At 35.5% G+C, this 20,563-nt stretch overlaps 1 long non-coding RNA gene across 1 annotated transcript in view; it reads left to right on the top strand.

Annotated features, from left to right (window-relative positions):
• Positions 1-16,215: 16,215 nt before the first annotated feature.
• Positions 16,216-20,563, top strand: part of LOC106005243 — a 68,580-nt gene continuing 64,232 nt past the window's right edge. The window contains exon 1 of the long non-coding RNA XR_001178474.2: positions 16,216-16,389. This is a non-coding gene — a long non-coding RNA (uncharacterized LOC106005243). The remainder of the gene's footprint in view (positions 16,390-20,563) is intronic.

Here is a 20,563-nt window from a genome sequence, read left to right on the forward strand (position 1 = left end):
TTTAAAAAATACAACCTAAAGATTTAGTCCATGAACCCTTTATTATATAGTTCTCAATGTATGGCTAACACCCAAATACATAACAGAGAGGTCTCAATCTATATTGCTACTTATATTAATGATAGCTAAATATCCCTTGGTGCTTGAGTAGGGTGCCACACCAAAGTACTGAAAGTCTAACTCAACTCATTTGGGCAGGTCTCAGAAATGGAATGATTAAGAGGAGGACTGAACGTGGTACAGAATAGATACAGAGGCATTTGTTAGAACCAGCTCTTCCAAAGAAGGTATCAGTAACTTTTCAGCATGAGAAACATTTTCTGACAAGTTAACCTTTAAATATATGGATAAGTGGAAGTGCTTATGATGAAAATGAGATAAAATAGCAGGGGGAAAAGGAAAATGGAATGAACAGAAGCAATCCATTCTCCTTTAGGCCACTGACCAATTTCAGCAGGTTTATCAGGTTTATATCAAGACCTTGCCATTGTCATTTAGAGGCGTCTTGACCATTTCAATTTCTCCTCTTCGTTGTGGATCTGTTCCTTAATTTGTCTCTCCTCCATAGCCATTCCTTAGAGCCATAGTACCTCCTTTCAGCCTCAAACAACATTTCTAGATAACTGTAGCTTTTATGTTTGTGACTATATTACATATTGCCTCTTTATAATCCCCTTTCTTCTTCTTCTTCGTCTTCGTCTTCATCTTCTTCGTCTTCTTCTTCTTCTTCTTTTGGTATTTTATAGTTGGGCAATTCTTTTAATCCCTTCTTCTTTCCCCCACTTAAAAAAAGGGAGTGGGCTCATAAATGTTGGGTGACTGTAAGGTCTTTTTTTTCTTTTGAAAGAAATTTTTGATTTGAAAAAGAGTTGGACATCGGACATATGCTCATAGAAAGTCTGTACGACCAGTTTCTCTTTAAATTTCCATGGGCTAATAACTTGAGGTGACCTTGCATGCAGGTTGGCAGCATCTGTATCTCCTGTGCTAGGAGCATTTCTCATCTGTTGCCTCAGTCTCCACCATTCCTTATTATTTACCTTCTTGGCTGTTCTACTCTTTTTCTTTGTTTACTGTTCCCTGGAAGCATTTGATACTGTATTCTTGTAATGAGCCCTGAAGCACTGTGTTACAGAGCTGGAAATGGAGCAATGAGTTAATATTCAATAAATAGGTACTCTCTCTTGGAAGACTGGCAGAAATATCTATATATTTATTGTTCACCAATATCTATATTTTCATTTATTTGACAGACTTCTAGTTTACATTTCCAACACCGTTGGCAGTAATGTAGCGTCATGTGATTGAGTCCTCACAAGTGGAATATAAAAGGAAATGAGGAAGTCCCTCCTGGGCTTGGCTTCTAATGACTTCCTGACCTCTTTCAAGCTCTCTCTTTCTTTATGTGACTATAAACAATTAAGTGGAGGTTTCTGAGATCTTAAATGTGGCACAGCTTTGAGATGAAAGGAGCCAGTGCACTTGATTGACAATGTGGAAGAGTGACTACTGCTCACCTGCCTTGTAATATGCCATGAGACAAGCACAAAATTTAACTGAGATGAGCCACGGGGAATTGTAGGATATTTGTAAGATAAGGTAGATTATCCTGATTAGTAAAACTGCACTACATGGAAATTCTAATTTATAGCAATTGCTATAGTGATAGATAACTAATTTTTTTTCTTACAGTTTTTTAACCACAAATTAATGGCATGACTATTTTTAAGAGGTTTCTTTGTCTCTTGGAAACATTCTTCTTGATTTCTGTTTTTTATCTTCAAATCAAGGAGTGATATTTTGATATGTTGATATGACATTTGTTAAATTAAATTGAAAGAGATCTATAAGTCTTGCCAATAAGTTGGACATGTAATTTACTCTCCAAGCTAGGACACTTGAAAGTAAAACATTTTGCTAAAAATAATTGAAATACAAATTTATAACAAATTATAAAACAAAAATTGTTGTAAAACAATAATTCTACAATAACAAATTGGTTTATTAGGTATTTGTAAAAAAAACTTTCCTATTTTTTCAATTTCTTCTAGTTTTTAAAAATAAAATTCTTGGGGCACCTGGGTGGCTCAGTGGGTTAAAGCCTCTGCCTTCGGCTCAGGTCATGATCTCAGGGTCCTGGGATGCAGCCCCACATTGGGCTCTCTGCTCAGCAGGGAGCCTGCTTCCCCCACCCTCTCTCTGCCTGCCTCTCTGCCTACTTGTGATCTATCTCCCTGTCAAATAAATAAATAAATAAAATCTTTAAAAATAAATAAATAAATAGAATTCTTGAGGCTCCTTGGATGGCTCAGTTGGTTAAGCGTCTGCCTTGGGCTCATGCCATGACCTCAGTGTCCTGGAATGGAGCCTCATGCTGGGCTCTCTGCTTAGCCCAGGGAACCTGCTTCTCCCTCTCCTCCCTTCCCCCAACTCATGCTCTCACTCAACATCACTCTTTCTCTCTCTCAAATGAATACAATAAAATCTTAAAAAATATAGTTAAAAAAGGAAATAAAATAAAATTATTTATAAAATGTATAAAGTAGTGTGGTGCATAAACAATAAATGCTGGAACACTGAAAAGAAATAAAATAAAATAAGATAAAGAAAAATTCTCCCCCCCAAAGTATAAAGTAATATTTATACATATACATCAGCAAAATTTAAAAAAACAACTATTTTATATTGATTATCTAAACAAAAATAAGCAAATCAGAAAACTTATTCTTGTCATTTATTTACATATTTTAATAACTTTCCCAACCATATGAGTTTCTAATACCAAGTGATTTGTACATTTCTAAAGAATGTATCTTTTCAATAGTTGAAGGATTAACATTTTAAATTTTTAAAATAAATTTGATCATGACCTTCATCATAATTAATTTGTGTGCTTAAGTAATTAAAAATATTTGACACATTCAGTTGACTCTTAAGCTCAGACCAGAATATTTTTAATTGGGAGAAAGCTCAGAAAAAGTCCTGGTAAGAAAGCAATAGTATCAATTTTTTTTAACTATTCAAATGTGAAAATATTATAGCCCAAATGTTTAACAGCTACTCTCCTTCACCTGTGAATTCCAGAGTGTCTTTTTTCAAATAAATATTTATATGAGGGAAAAAAAAAAAAAACATTCTATTCGCTCCCTTATTTCGAGCTTTGTTTTAAATAACTTTAATATCCTAAAAGGTTAAAAGGATTAGATTTCAGTTCTTCATTCACTGAATATTCTATTAAAATTTCTACCTGATTTCAAATAAATTTTAACTAAAATACAAAGTGCTGCTTTAAAAAATGTCTAAAACCACACTGGGTTTTTGAAGGTGATTTCTAAAGGTTTTTCCAAAGGTCAGATATTTTTAAAATACAACTGATAATGGGCACTAGAAGAAACAGATGTAATATCATGCAGAAATTTAAGAGCCACATAACGAAATATTTTTAATTCAGTTACGTTCAGTTTTTGTGAGTATGTGTGTTTGCATATGTGTATATATATGTGTGTGCATGTAGTACATATTACATTTTGATAGCTATAGCCTCTATTTCAATTGGTGGAATATGATAATTTATTTGAATGTAAGAGTGAATTATGTCCGTGTCTTGAAACCTATTTCAAGTACACTTTTTACTCCATGTGTTTTTAAATTTATTAAGGGGATCATTTTTATATGATACTTTCTGCCTCACCAAAATTTATCATTAATGTTGACTTTACGGTAGCATTAACTAATGTTTGATGTTTAATCTTTGACAAAATGAACTTCTAATAGCTTCACTCCAATTTCATAAACTGGATGAAAGTATGCAGCCGATAGCAAGTATTAAGTAACTTCTTATTTGAAGTATCTGATGGTATTGATATAAAGCTGGAATAATTACTTTACCTGTGAAGGATTTTCTGATAACAAAGCGAGTATATAGACTATTTTTCATGCTGTATAAGAAAAATTGAAGATGAAAATAGAATAGAAATAATTAAGAAAGCAACCTTTGGGTAAAAAATTTTTTTTTATATAATGATATGTAAACACTCTTTCATAATAGCTTTAAGTTTGTAAAGATAATAATAGAACTTGACCAAAATAATAGAGATAGACAACAGAACTCTAACCAGGTGACATTTTCAAATATGGTTCTATGGTAAAGAATGATTCCTTTTTAGCACAGAAACTTCAGTTGTTAAATCCTTACATTTGAACACATACTTATTCACACATCAACTAGCTTTACTAATTCTTCCTCATCAGACTTGATATCTTAGACTTCCTGGACTGAATCTTGTCACCAAGATCGGCAGTTAAGTATTGGCCAACATTCTGAGTGGTTATGTAATCAATAACAACTTTCTTGAACAGTAAAATCATATAACTAAACTTTCCAACAAATTTATATATTTTTGGGATGCCTGGGTGGCTCACCATGGTTGAGCTTCTGCCTTAGGCTCAGGTCATGATCTCCAGATCCTAGGATTAAGTCCCATATCAGGATCCCAGCTCAAAGGGAAGTCTGCTTCTCCCTCTCCCTCTTCCTTTCCCCCTGCTTGTGTGTGCTCTCTCTCTCTCTCTCTCTCTAATGAATAAATAAAATCTTTAAAAAAGTATATTTTTTAGTTTATTGCCACTGAATATTTTTTTTAAGATTTTTTATTTATTTATTTGACAGAGAGAGATCACAAGTAGGCAGAGAGGCAGACAGAGAGAGGGAAGCAGGCTCCCTGCTGAGCAGAGAGCCCGATGCGGGACTTGATCCCAGGACCCTGAGATCATGGCCTAAGCCGAAGGCAGCGGATTAACCCACTGAGCCACCCAGGCGCCCTGAATATTTTTTTAATAGCACAAAGCAGCCAAACGAAAATGTGACCAAACAATAAATAGAGTTAGAGCTTTGAACCATAAATGACAAAAATAATAAGTATGACAAAAGCATCCAAACCAATATGTTCTTCTGCAGGGCTACTGAATTTCTATGAAATACATATATTTAAAATATAATTAGTGTATGATTTCTCCTTACTCCTTGTGGCTTTTGGTGGCTTGTAAACATTATCAGGTGTCATTCATGGCACATCCAGCTATTTATCAAAGGGTCAATAAGGACAGCCAAGTGAGAGAATGTACTTCATGTTATCAGTTAAAATGTTATCTTTAAAGAGATTAGTTCTGGGGCGCCTGGGTGGCTCAGTGGTTAAGCCTCTGCCTTCAGCTCAGCTCATGATCTCGGGGTCCTGGGATCGAGCCCCGCATCCGGCTCTCTGCTCAGCAGGGAGCCTGCTTCCCCCTTTCTCTCTCTGCCTGCTTCTCTGACTACCTGTGATCACTGTAAAATAAATAAATAAATAAATTAGAAAAAAAAAAGAGATTAGTTCTCTTGGGTCTTGGAAAGGTTAGGGAATGAGAACTGGGATTTTAGTTGTCTTTCAGACTTAAATGAATGGTAAAACTCAGTTCATTACTCACGAGTCTCTACCACCCCAGGGACAAAGGCAGAAGATGAAAGTGAAAATATGCCATACTCATCCTAGGTGAATGCAACTATTGATAATAATTTTTAATAACAATGACAAATCAGGAACAAATACTAAATAAACCAGATGGGTTTCAGGGACAGTAGGTTCAACTGGATATATCCCAGGAAAACCAGCATCTGTTCACCCATGATATTGACACTTCTATACCAAAGAATCACATTTGAAATTGTCACCTGGATAGAGTTCTGTCGTCTATTCCTGTAATTTTGATTGAGTTCCATTATTGCATTTATGAACTGAAAGCTGATATGAACCTTAAAGTTCTAGGAAAAAAAAATCCCACTCAAATAGCTACAAATAATGAGTGTTGTATCTGGATGGATTGCTAATCACAATAAACAACCTAATATTCTCATTTTTAATCCAGTTACATTTGTGCACAGTGAGTCACATAAATTTAATCCAGAATTACAATTATTTAATGTTCTTATCATTCAACAGTCAGAAGTTTTAGCAGTCAGAATGTATTATAAAGTGAAAAAGCCCATTGGATTAAAGAATACTTGGGTATTCAGTTGCTTGCTCGGGAAGGGAGTTGAGAAAATGGAAGACTCTATAAACAGCGACACAAAGGTCTCTTTGCCATTAACATCTGTGACAGCCATGGTTATTAATATTATAACCATTTTTCACAGCAGGAATGGTTTCAACTTCCATTTTATATTACAACAAATAATTTGGGAAATGATTAATGAGATTTTTAATTATAGATTGAGTTTATCTTAAAACAATCTGTGGCACTACAGCTGGAAAGGATCAGGCTTTAATTACATCCAGGAAAAACCCCACAGTGAAGCAAAACACGTCCATTTCAGGATGCCCAGACCTTCTTCATGACTGGTTCACCTTCACACTTGGCTGCTTAGCTCTGTTTTTTAGCACATGGTGCTAATGAGGCCACGGTCATGTTTTCACTCCCCATATGTGCCAGTTAGCTTCTCTCTGTTCCCGTGCTACAGATTGTTTTCCTAAACTTGTGCTGCCAACTCAAAGATTTCTCCACTCATTCACCTGGGAGATCTGGCAAAAAAGCATGGAAGATTCATCATCAAATTAAAACTACTGTCGATGGCTTGGAGATGGGGGTAAGAAGGCTTGCTTGGAAAAATCAGTGTCAGTATAGTCTTCAAAATGGCATATTACTTCAGAGGCTTCCTCTGCCTTGATTACTGTTAGTTTTACTTTAAAAAATAATTACTTTAGGGAGACAGCATAGAGTAAAAGGACCCTAGACTAGGATTTTAAAAGCCAGATTTTATTCTGATCACTTTGCCGAAGTAGCTGTATGACCTTGAACTGTTACCTAATTAACCTATGCTCATTATCCTTATTTGCGAAGTCTGAGTATTGCCTCAGATAATTGTCCACCAGAGGAGCTCCAAGTGTTTATAATTCCATGACTCAAGATGTCAGGCACTGGAAGCATTATTGGACATGAAGCTGGAGGCTAAAAAGGGGGACCAGATGAATCTCACAAACTCAAACTGAATCTCAGGCAGATGGTTATTAGTCGTTAGTTGTCAGAGTGTCTTGTTGAGCAAAAATGTGCTCCCATTGACTTCCAGGTGCTTCTGTTTTGTAGCGCTGGTTTTCCAGTTTGTTGCTTCCAGGAAGAGAGCGACATCAGCCTTTAGGCCGGTGGGAGAAACACATGATATTGGTCTCGATGAATTTGCTCACTAACTATCTTTCTTTCGCTTATCCAAGCAGACTTCTGCTGTAGGCTTGGAATGAAGGCATTCTTCCTTGTCAAGTCCTGGTAATTATTTTTCACCATAAATAAGCACAGAGCCCTTTTCAGCTATGCATCACCGAGTAACTGTCAGAAGACAAGTGCCATGACAAGAAATGTCCCTCCTTAAAATGATTTATTTATTTCTACCCAAAGACACCTTGTGGAGGGGAGAGGTTGACATGAAGTCTTTCCGCTTCACATAAGAAAATGTTCTTGTTTACTGATCGAAAGAGGAATAGATAAAGCTATATTTAACATAAGTGCTTATCATAAAGACTTCGTGTTCGTTTTAACAAATACAGGCTGAATAGGAATCATAACGAAGGGAATTCTTGTTGAGGAATATAAATTATTACACATCAAAAGCAACAGTACTCATTTTTAGTTTATTCATAGTAACTGATTGGGGTGGGGTAGACTGTGAATGCTTTTATTTATGAATTAATGGATTTCCATGGCTTAGTGTTTGTGAGACATAACTTTGAGTATTGTTCCACAGATACTCAGCAATATATGTACATAATACAAATACTGGTTTTCATTCACTCACACACACAGACACACAGACACAGAATATTAATGGTCATTTATCCTAACTTTTCATTTTATTCCATTGATTCTTGCTTCAGGTTATAGGATAAGAGAGGGACAAACAACTTTGTCTTTCCGATTTTGCAACTTTTGTTGCTTTCTCTATTTCAACCTCATTCTGTGTGTGGAATGGAAATAACTAACATTAGAGTCTATTGCCATAAATTTTACAAGGATCTAGCATTATTCATTTTTCATAAATTTGTGGAGAATGTGGTGAAGTAATTAAAGGGGAAACACTATCCTTGATGAGGCTCATGTCCAATTGGGGAAACACATATACCAGACTGCCTCAGTATCTTTGCTGCCTTTGAAAGTCACTGTATATGATGTTGTGCTAGTAAAATAACTTTATATTTATAGGAATCAGACAAATGCATTAATTAATTTTAATTGAGGACAATTTTTTGGCATTTTTATTTTGATGTGAGGAATTAAAGTCATTAAGTATCTGTTTATATCCTTTATGTAGAGTTTAACTGAGTAGGAGGAGACTAATACATTTTGTGGTAGTATTACTGATGGTTTATTAGCAATATTACTACACTTAGATTTTGGAAGAAAATAAGTTTTGGAGAAAGAGTAAATTCTAAGTTGTCAGGACAACGACATAGAAAGGAATGTTAGGTTTTCCCCTTCTGCATCAAAACTCCTCCTCATTTCTCTCTTCATGATGTCACAAATTGGATAAGAAAATATTGATGAGAAATATCTCAAATCAGAATCAAAATGTTATGTTCAAATACTGAAAGCACTGTGTTTAAGATCAGGAGACAGAGAAGAATGTCAAAAACCACCTTACTATTATTGTTTCGGAACTAAGGGAAGAAGCTATTGGAGCCAAGAAAGAAGCAAGAGATGTACATTTGGAAAAAAAAAAAAAAAAAAGGGCAGAGTGAAATTTATTATTCTCAGTTGACCTGATTATGTGAGTAGAAAATCTAAACCTAAATCTAAGAAAATCTAAAAGAATCACATAAGTTTTTTTGAATCAACAATCAAATTAAGTAGGAGGGCAGGTCAAATTAATAATCAAGAATCAAAAACATTTAATATATAAACTGTCACAAGATAAATCATATTTTGGAAAAAATATCCTATTTCAATAGCAAATAAAAATAAAGACAGCAGTTCTTCCTTAATCTATCTGTTGAAAACAATAACAAATAAATAAGAGAAGGTATTTTTTTAATAAGTAGGTAAAATATGCCAACTTCCTTGTGGAAAATGAATTAGTTTGCCATGAAAATCTGAAAAGCATGAATGATAAACTAACTAGAATCTTGGGTAACAAAATATATATTGAAGCAATATTATATAAAATACATTTTAGATAATTTATGGACTTTTATTCTTGTATTTCTTTTTTAAACAACAATCTGGTTGGCAATAAAACATGTTTAGATTATAGGACATTTTTATGTTTTGGGTATTAAACCTCCGACTATTAAAAAAAGGTTGTTATTTTCAAACCTGTATGTTACCAGTATATCAAAATCAGAGCATGAAGGGCATAAAGTTGCTTTAGGTCATGTTTAGGTACTGTTTAACTACTTTTTCTTTAGCTGATAAGCCATCACAAAATTAAGGACTAGGTTTAAATAACTACAAAGCCAATTCTAAAATTATATAATTATGCTCTATTTTGGAAATTGAGCACATATTCTGTAGAAAAGTTAGTGGAGATTTAATTGATTTGCCACATTTCTTAAATAAAGCAGATGCTCGTTAACTCCTTTGCATTGTGTTTTCTTCTATAAAATGGCAATTGTGCAGAAGAATTGGAAGAACATATTTGAAAAGGCCTCTGTATTGACACACATCACTGCTCTTCTTCCACGCATGCTCCTTAGTCATCATAAAGCAGGTGGCACCAATGGCAGAAGATAAAGAAATATCAAGGATTAACCATCCATTACGAATACCCAACAGTTTACCTTGTTCTTGAAAAAATAACTCAAACTCAATTTTAAATATCAATGTAAACAATCATATGCGCTTCCAAAAAGTGCACTAGAAGCAATGTACTTTAAAGTTAGTTCAGTTAACCAGCAGTTTGATGATTTTAAATCCAAAATTAGAGAAATGGAAGAAAGGGTAAAACTACTGGAAAAACACAGTAGGGAATGTAAGTAGAGTGTGAAAACTGCTGTGGAACAGATTGCTGTTATAATTAGAGACAACATTTTACTCTCCTTTAAATACGAGTCCCTGGAAATTGCTGAGTAAAAGAGAGGGAGACACAGATGTTTCAGTGCACAGCTGGCGGGAATCACAAAGACCATAGTCAGACATAAACCAGTTGAAAAATAAACCAGCTAACTAAGTAACAGTAACACCTGGCTAGACCTTCGATGCAAATATATATTGTTCTTAATAGATTACAGTAAACCCACCCACCTGAGAGGGTTGATGGTGAAGAAGATATTTACCTGGTACAAAATATATTGCATGTATATAATGATTTCTCTAAGTCTCATGATAGATAGAAGTGAAAAGCCTAAATATAAAACGAGATATTTGAAACGTATAAGCTCGATATAGGGTTAATCGTAGCTTTAACATTAAATTATGTCTCATATAAATCTTGCGAAGAAGCAACCAAACATTTGGTGATGAATCAAGATTCTTTCTCCTGTACAGTTAAAAGAACCTTGAAGGGGCACCTGGGTGGCTCAGTGGGTCAAAGCCTCTGCCTTCGACTCAGGTCATGATCTCAGGGTTCTAGGATCAAGCCCCACGTCAGGCTCTCTGCTCGGAGGGGAGCCTGCTTCCCCCTTTCTCTGCCTGCCTCTCTGCCTACTTGTGATCTCTGTCTGTCAAATAAATAAATATTAAAAAAAAAAAAAAAAAAAAGAACCTTGAATGCATGACCAGGAAGAACATTCCACATGCCCAGTTTCTGGGCTCACCAGCCTTCTGCATGTTCTCTGAAGGATCACACATCCTCTACCCTCTCTCTTATTTTGTCTTGCTACAGCAGTGGTAGGCAAATAAGAAAAGAATACATGCTCTTTTGGCTTAATTGACCCGAATCTCAGAAATAGCATAATTCCTCATTTTGTCCTCTCGTATTTTAATTTTATCAAATAACAACACATACATGAGTGTTTTTTTCCATCTCTTTCTCCCCTTCCTCCTCCTCCTTCATCTTCCTCCTCTCCTCCTCCTATTCCTTCTTCTCCTTCTCCTCCTCCTCCTTCTTCTTTGTTTTCACAAAATACACAGAACAGTTCCTAACAGCACATTAGCTGTATTGTACTTGCAGACCTATCCTCTAGATTTTCTTAGGCTGTTCCGGTATTTGCCAAAAACACATTATCCCGTGAGTGTGAAGATTGTCCAAGAGGTGGTAAGTGACTGTTAACCGGCCTCTAGGAATCCACAGGCTGTCTGTGTTTGCCCTTCCCCAAAGCAACCCGGGAACCCTGATCTACTTGTCTCTACAATGCAGACAATTTTCACTTTTCTTGCCTTTGCTTCATTCTGCTAGGGAGTGTAAAGAAGAACAATCTCTCTGATGAGAATCCCGATACTCAAAGAGCCTTTCTTGAGAGTGTCTCCCTTCCTTCTGATTGCTGTCCCATGGAACACTCGTACTTCAGCATCATGAGGAAAGGAGCAAGTCTTTTCTTCTAAGTTAGGGACATGCTATGTTTTACTGGATATGGTTTAATCAGCTGGGTTTTTTTTTTTTTTTTGAGATTTTATTTACTTATTTGACAGAGACACAGCAAGAGAGGGAACACAAGCAGGGGTGGGACGGGAGAGGGAGAAGCGGGCTTCCTGCTGAGCAGGGAGCCTGATGTGGGGCTCAATCCCAGGAACCTGCGATCATGACCTGAGCCGAAGGCAGATGCTTAATGACTGAGCCACCCAGGTGCCCCTTATCAGCTGTTGTTGACAAATGTGTTGTACAGAAGAGATGTAGTAATCTAATCCCATCTTCGCTTCCCTAACACTTGCATATTAAGGAAATATTTGCTATAGCTCAATTTTATGTGTTAACAATCACTTGTTTGTAAGTGTCTTGACTACCTCTATTGATCAAAAAAATGATTCTATCTTTTGTTTTGGAAAACTGCAGAACAGGCACAAAAGAAAGAATGAATCCAAGTTACTGATTTAAAAAAATGTGGAATATAGTATGAAGATGATACTAGATCAACAAACACAGTGGCTCAGACTTTTTTTTTTTTTTAAGATTTCATTTATTTATTTGACAGAGAGAGATCACAAGTAGGCAGAGAGCCAGGCAGAGAGAGAGGAAGGGAAGCAGGCTCCCTGTGGAGCAGAGCGTTCGATGTGGGGCTTGATCCCAGGACTCAGGGATCATGACCTAAGCCAAAGGCAGAGGCTTTAACTCCCTGAACCAGGCGCCCCTGGCTCAGACAATTTTTTTTTTAAAGGCATTGTTTAAACTTAGAAACTTCTATTCATCTGTAAGAATAGAATTTAGTCGAACTCTGAAGCCCCAGATGATATGACATTATACTCTTTAATAACTCTGCATAGTGCTCCAAATTTATTGATCACATTCAAAATAATGTACCTAATGACTTTATTTCCCACCAGAAGGATTTCTGCATAAAGCAAAGAAAATATTTTCTTCTAGTGCTCTGAACAGGACGTGCACATACTAAAAACTAATTAAACACTTTCTGATTTACTAATTATTCATTCATTCACTCATTAACTTCACGGATTTTATTAAGCACCTGCCATTGCGGGACTTACAGACTACAGTAAGAGATCAGACAATAAATCTGTTACATCATCCGTTTCATTAAAAGAAGAGAAATGTTACAGGTAAAAGGAAAAATAGAACAGGTTAAGAAAGATTAAGAATGCTAGCATAGGGAGTAGGGTAAGGTAGACCTCATAAAGAGACTGTGATTAGAACAAATCTGAAGGAAGTGAGCTAGATTTCCACTTGAATTTCTAAGTGAAAACTGCTCTAGGCAGAGAAAAAGCAGGAAAATATCTAATATATTCAAGGAACAGAAATTACTTTTGTTGAAGTATTATTAAGAATCTAGATGTAAAACAGACAAAAAAAAAAAAAAGAATCTAGATGCATTTTTACATTCTCTCCTCTTCCTAAAGAGGCTCTGTTTTTGTGTTTTTTTCCCCCTCAGGATGGCTTTAGAGATTACCCATGAATTATTTTCACAGTTATGGTGACAGGAATCCAAATACTATCTTTTGACACCACAGATCTGTTTTCCAACAGACATTCATTCCTTCCATCTGAAACGACCATGGAGAAAATAGAGTTGAGATGTAATAGAGCTTAAAATCAACTTTATTAAATTGAATTTCTCCAGAATTGAGAAGACATCTCACTTTTTCTATAGCCTTCAGGTAAACACTTCTAAAGTGGTATTTTAATAACCATTTAAGCACACAAGGACAGCTGTTCAGGTGGTCTCAGAGAGGATGAAAAATTGCATATGTCATCTGCCAGAGCAGATACTAAATTACCTTGGCCTACAGAAACTTTTTATTTGCCTAGGAGGTATTTATTTTCCCACTTGAGGTGTTGGAAAAACAATGGTCTAAACTTCCTGTGACAGAAAATATATCAGTGAAAACTTAGCATCACTTTATTCTTTTATTATATACTGTGACTAGTGGCCTAAACTTTCTATGACAGAACATCAGTGAAAATAGCATCACTTTCATCTTATACTACATCCCATGTTACTATGTTTCTAGGTTTATGGATAGCATATGTCAAGGATTTGATCATTTCTTAATAAGCATTTCTTTAACATTTCACATCACCTATTCAATCAAAAGAACACACAGTTCATGGAGATTTAAATTACATATTTTCTTCTTAAAGTTTGCTAGATTCATGCTTCACATGCTACTTTTCTAAGTACTTTTTTTTCCCCTTGGAGTCATTTCAATATAATCAATCTCTTGAGCTTTGTTAATGCACTGAAAAGTAATTAATTGAAAATATTATTTCAGTATTACATCTAACATTGAATGTCTATGAGAATACCTTGGTAAATTTGTGGTGGTTTATGCCAAAAGAGGAAAAAGAATGAATACAAGATGATTTTTGTTACTTATTAAAGTGCTTTTCAGTGTTGCCTACAATTCTCCATATAAACAAATTTTTATTTTATATAAAAATGTTGACTCGTATAGTGATTGTTTGAATTAAGAAAAAGAACAAAGCACCTCACATCCCTTTGGATGGTCACCATCAAACTTACAAGGGTTGGTGAAGGTGGGGAGAAATTGGAATATTCACACACACCGTGAGAATGTAACAAGGTACAGGTGCTCTGGAAAACAGTATGAAATTTCCTCTAAAATTAAAAATAGACTTACCATTTGATCTAGCGATTACACTTCTAGGTATTTACCTAAAATAATTGAAAGCAGGGTCTCAAAGATATAAATTCATATGCTCATATATGTAACAGCATTAGTCACAAAAGCTACAACGTAGAAGCAGTTCAAGTGTCCCTTGATGGATGAATGGATAAGCAAAATGTATGTACCCAAAATCTGTATAAACACACTGGAATATTATTCCTCTATGAAAAGATAGGAAATTCTAACAAATCCTCCAACACAGATGAAGGTTACAGACATTATGCTAAGTGAATAAATCCAGTCACAAAAAATAGCTACTACATCATTCTACTTACATGAGGCACATAGAATAGTCATAATTATATAGACAGAAAGTAGAAATGTGATTACCAGAGGCTGGGGGAAAGGGAGACGTCAGAGTTATTGTTTAGTAGGTACAGAGTTTCAGTTTTACAAGATGAAAAGTGTTCTAGAATTGGGTGGTGGTGATGGTAGCACAGCATCGTGAATGCTTTAATATCAGTAACCTGTACATTTCACATGATAAGCACCTTGCAGGAAAATTTTAAATGTCTTTACCCTGAAACTTCTGTCTGTATTATTTTGCCATCATTGTTGTGCCTATTTCTTAGGTAGTTTTATCCATATTTAATTTCTGTTGAGTTTAAAATTAACATGATATGAACATACTTCATTATAAATGGCTGCGGAATATCCTGTTAATGAATGTTTTGTAGTTCTCTTTTTGTGAGCAGACTTCTTCCCCTTCCCTCTCCCCCTCCACTTCCCCTTCTCAGTCTTCTTCTTCTTTTTGACCTGGTAACTAAATAAAGCTTCAATGAACTACTGTGCCTAACAGATAGGATCATTTCCTCAGATATGCAAATGTGAAATAAATTGAATCAAGAAATATAAACTTAAGATACATCTTGGAGTGTTAGTTACAGAATTACTATTAAGGCTACACAAAAGGGTAACTTGACTTCATCAAATAGAAATTTCACCTGAAGTGTTATTTTTTTTTTTAAAGATTTTATTTATTTATTTGACAGAGAGAGATCACAAGTAGGCAGAGAGGCAGGCAGAGAGAGAGAGAGGGAAGCAGGCTCCCTGCTAAGCAGAGAGCCCGATGCAGGACTCGATCCCAGGACCCTGAGATCATGACCTGAGCCAAAGGCAGCGGCTTAACCCACTGAGCCACCCAGGCGCCCTGAAGTGTTAGTTTTGATTATGTGTCCTTTTGCCTACTGAATTATAAATACACATCCCATTCATTATAAAATAAGGCCTTTCTCATGCTTATTTACTTATTATTCCTTTTTTGTTTTGTCTTTTTCTTATTTTTTTTTCAACAATGTATTTGAATTAGCTGACAATGTAATAAAATATTATCTATAAAAATGGTTAAAATGGTAAATTTTATTTTATGTGTATTTTACTGTATTTAAAAATCATTGAAAAAAATCAGTACAAAAGAATTGATATAATTCTAATATATAAAGTTTGATTAAATTGTAAACACATGAAGCAATATTAATCATATCAATGTCACAAACTGAAAAGAAAAAATACCATTTCTGCTCCCCCAAATCTTAGCATCACATTGACAAATTAGGATCTACACACAGGAAAAATGATGATTGAATAAATTTCATTATGTAATTATAAATTATGATTATATTTGATAAGTTATCTAATAATGAGAAAAAATATTTTAAGCACTTCGACAATTTCAGATATTCTGGCTTTTCATTTTTAATGGTTAAAAAAAGAGGAGTTATACAAAATGTATATTCCTAAACTGTGTCTAATAAACAAAAGTCCACTTGGGAGGAAAAAAAAGGTCTCAGTTAGGATTTATTTATTCGATACATATTCAAGGTTATGAAGTGTTTCCTTGCGATGACTTTTCATTCAATGTGCTTGTCGAAGGAGGTCATTGAGAGGACATGACCGCAGGTTGACCTGCGAGCCCATCCGGGCAATTGGAGGCTCCTCAGCCCCTCCCCTTGGAATGTTCTGCCAACCATTCCTGAGGTGGGAGCAGTTTCAAGGATGCAGCCTTGAGAAGGTTGAGGCCTTCGCGACCTGGATCTGTGGCAGAATCCTGTCAAGGGCACGGTACGAACCTTTAAGATGCTGGCGGCAGCCACGGAGATCTGCTCGTCTGGCGGCCGCCTACGACAAGCCTCATACGTAAGTTCTCTTGCTTGTTCAACCTGCCACCCACCAGTCGGGGTGGCGGTCCCTGTGAGGTCCCTCCGGGCCCTTTGGGTGCGGGGCCAGCGTCGGATTTCAGCTGGAGAGCTTCCAGGGCTGCCAAGTCACAGAACCCGAGCAAATCCTTCTCCTCCAGGCTCCTGCGTGTGCTTTTTGACTAGAGGACCCACAACAGCATAACGAGTTAAACAGTTTTTTTTTTTTTTTTTTTTAAGATTATATTTATTTACTTGACAGAGAGAGATCGCAGGCAGGCAGAGACAGAGAGGAGAAAGCAGGCTCCCTGGGGAGCAGAGAGCCCGATGCGGGACTCGATCCTGGGACCTGGGATCATGACCCGAGCGGAAGGCAGAGGCTTTAGCCCACCCAGGCGCCCCAACGACTTAAACAGTTTTAAAGTACATGATCGTATTTGTCCGCTTACCTTCTACAACGTAAGAACTGAGAGTTCTATAAATCCACAGTGCAAATCCTGCTTGACTTCTCCCATTAGCAGAACATACGGGCCGGCTTTGTGTTTCCCTCCTCCCGCAGAGGCCACTTTTCAAGAATTAGGGTGACCTTGGGGCGCCTGGGTGGCTCAGTGGGTTAAGCCGCTGCCTTCGGCTCAGGTCATGATCTCATGATCGAGTCCCGCATCGGGCTCTCTGCTCAGCGGGGAGCCCGCTTCCCTCTCTCTCTCTCTCTGCCTGGCTCTCCGACTACTTGTGATTTCTCTCTGTCAAATAAATAGATGAAATCTTAAAAAAAAAAAAAAAAAAAGAATTAGGGTGACCTTGTACAGAGCTGATCCAAACCCCGCACAAGGACCCATTTCTTTCACAGTATCCATAGATAAATTTCAAAATTTGCAGTTAATCAGGGGATACTCACAGAACTAATGCTATTTAAAAAGTCCATGTAAATATTTATCATAGTAAATGTTAAACCCCCCCCCCCAAAAGGGTTGACTAAGCAAGCTCAATCATGACCAATAATCCTGGTGAGATTATATATATAAATCCTGCTTTAAGTTGAATGTAGACCAAATGGACATGAAAAAACACATTTTTCATATCCTATATTGGCTAAATAAATGATACTGCTTAATTTTGCCTTAGAAAAATACATGTATGTGTCCATATAATGGATATAATAAATCGATTTTGATACATGCTTAAAATGTTCTATTAAATTATTATTTTACTAATATATCTAATACTGGATACCTATACATTTTTAATTTGGGAAGTTTGTAGCAATTTGTGGCAGTGTAGGAAAAGGAATAAATATAAACTTACACCTCATTTCCCTTATCTGTTTCTTCATCTCAATTTTTAACTTCTGTATATAATTCAAAAAATATATGTATTAGCCATATCAGAATTACTATTAAGGCTACATAAAAGGGTAATTTGACTTCATCAAATAGAAATTTCTTCCTGTCACATAAGTAGTATAAAGGAGGACTGTTCAGACAAGATACGACAGCTTCATTATGTCCTCAGTGACCCAAACTTCTTTAGCCTTCTATTCCATCTTCCTTAGTGTGCACCGTTCATCCTCGTTCTTGTAGAATGGCTTCTGCATTTCCAGCTATCATACTTGTGTCCCCGCACAAGAGAGAGGAAAGAAGATAGGTGATAATCAGAAGGTGTGCATGGATTCTACAGGTGTGCCAACCCTAACAAGCTAAAAGCAACAGATAAAGGTTTTATTATATGAAAAAATAGGATAAATATTTTTAATTTTCTTTAAGCATAAGAGACTCGAATTAGGAGTCAGATTGTGGGCAGCAATCAAGAGAGTTAGAAACCTTTTCATTATAACTATGAACGGGGCTATAACACAATAGATAAAAGAATGGGTCAGACATTTGTTATTATCTAGAATCAGGAAGGGGGCGAAGAAGAAAGCAACAATTAAACCGAAAAGAATGGATGCCAGGTTTTAAAGTGCATAGAAATGTTGACTTTAGGAAATCAACATCAAGGCTGTGGCTGGTTACAGAGCTTGCATTGAAAGAAACATAAAATAGGAAGTTATTCTTTATACTCCATATACCTTTTAATTTCTTTTGGTTAGAAAACTAGACTAAATATGAGTGATTCACTACTATTAAGAGGAATAGTAGTTCCTCTTAATAGTAGGAATTTGTTGCCAATAGGAGGATTATCTTAAACATTGATTTTTTATCTTGGCTGGAGTAAGTGTAGGTCTTTTAGAATTATAATATCTATCCCAGATACTACAAAACATTCAAGTGCACTTTTTAAGAAAACATAGACTTGCTGAACAAGTCTTCTGATGAGAGATTTCACCTGTATAAACACAGTAGGGGAATATATATTGGTCCCACTAGTCTATTGAGCCTCCTGCTGTTTCAATCCAACTGTGGCAAGGCTTTTAAGGATTAGTATAGACCAGAATGTTTGGCTAGAGAAAAATTAACTGGCAAAAACAAAACACCCCAAGTGGTTCTAAACACAAAACTGAATTTTGAAGTGACTCTCAATCTCTCTCTTTCCGTATATATGTGTGTGTGTGTATATATATTTTTCTATCTTTAAAAGCTATAATTAAACCCTTATTGCAATTAAATAGCTTAGAGAAAGTGCGAGAAAAGTATCTATTCCATAGTAAGCACTTGCTCAAAAGTATCTCTTATGAAAAAAAAAAATTCCTGGAAGAACAAAATACAATTGTTTTTTAAGAGTTTAATTAGAAGGTGCCATTTTATACATCACTGATTTTCAAACTTTAGGCCCTCCAACCCCTTTTGTAAAAACCATTTTATGGAGACTTTCAATGTCAAAAAATGTAATAGAACTATTCTAATTAAAACAGAAGTCTGGAACCCTGCTCCCTCTGCCCCTCAATCCAATGCCTTGAGACTCCACGGGCAAGTCCAAGTTGCCCTAGGAATCCTCAAACATACTAAATGTGGTAGAACAGGCCATACTAAATGTGGTAGAACAGGCCATAAAACTTCTAAAACTAGAAGTTTTAGAATAATATTTCAAATTTGAAATGTTCTTGCCTCTCTATGTTGTTGATTGTTCAATATCATATCATGATCCATAGCTACTTCTTGTTCTTTTTTAAAAAGTAGTTTTATTGAAATCTCCCATTGTAATATATTTCAAGAAACTTTAAGTTGGTGAGAACCAAGCTATTAAATTAGGCTACTGGTCTATACTCCCTTTTCCCAATGTATCATTATGGGATACTCCCAGTAATCCTTTTTTTTTTTTTTTTTTTTTTTTACAGTTCTTTCTATTCTCCTCATACTAATCTGGGAATTTGATACTATTCTTTTTGTTTTATTGTTATGTTATTCAATTATTTTCATTTGGGTTCTTACTCAGCATTTTAAATCAAGAACAAGTGGCACACAACAAAAAATTGGATTATTTGGAATTCATGTCAGTGGCAATATCAAATACTAGAGCGTGAAAGTAACCTTCTAAAGAAGTAGTGACTTTTTTAGATCATAATTCCTCTGGGACCTGACCTTCATTCTTATGTATTTTCCAAATTTGGCTTTATGTTCTATTGATTTTATAAACTGAATAATGACTTTCCGTAGATCCCATTTTTAAAATAATAACAAAAGTCAGACCTTGTTTCTAAGAACCTGATTTGTTCCTTAACCTTTATGTATATATATGCATATATATGTAAACTCATATAGACACACTTACATAATCATGCCATTTAAGTATTGGATTATTATTGAGATGACTTTCTTTGATACTATTCTCTTTGTTTTATTTCACTGATTTTATCAGCTTCTCAATACATGATTTTGGTTAGTAATACTAATTTAACTTTAATAGTAAATTGCATAGATTTCTACTGTTGGTACATCACATACATCTTTAATTCTGATAATCAAATGATTGTGTTAAATAGTGATGTTTCTAATACATACATTTAATTTCTACCTCATACTACTAAAGGTATAAATGCTCCATATTCGAAGCCTAAACCAGCATATATTTTGAAATAGTTTTGAAGTGTAATGCCTTTAAAGTGTATTCCCATGAAAATTAAAGTGTAAAACTCATCTTTTTTTTTTTTTTTTTAAAGCTTTAAGTTAATAGCAAAATCAAATGGAAAGCAGGGAGTTCCTACATATCATCTGCCCTTATGCACTCACCACCATGGT

This window comes from Mustela putorius, unplaced genomic scaffold (assembly GCF_011764305.1).
Source record: "Mustela putorius furo isolate JIRA1106 unplaced genomic scaffold, ASM1176430v1.1 tig00003974_pilon_pilon_pilon, whole genome shotgun sequence".
Lineage (NCBI taxonomy): Eukaryota > Metazoa > Chordata > Mammalia > Carnivora > Mustelidae > Mustela > Mustela putorius.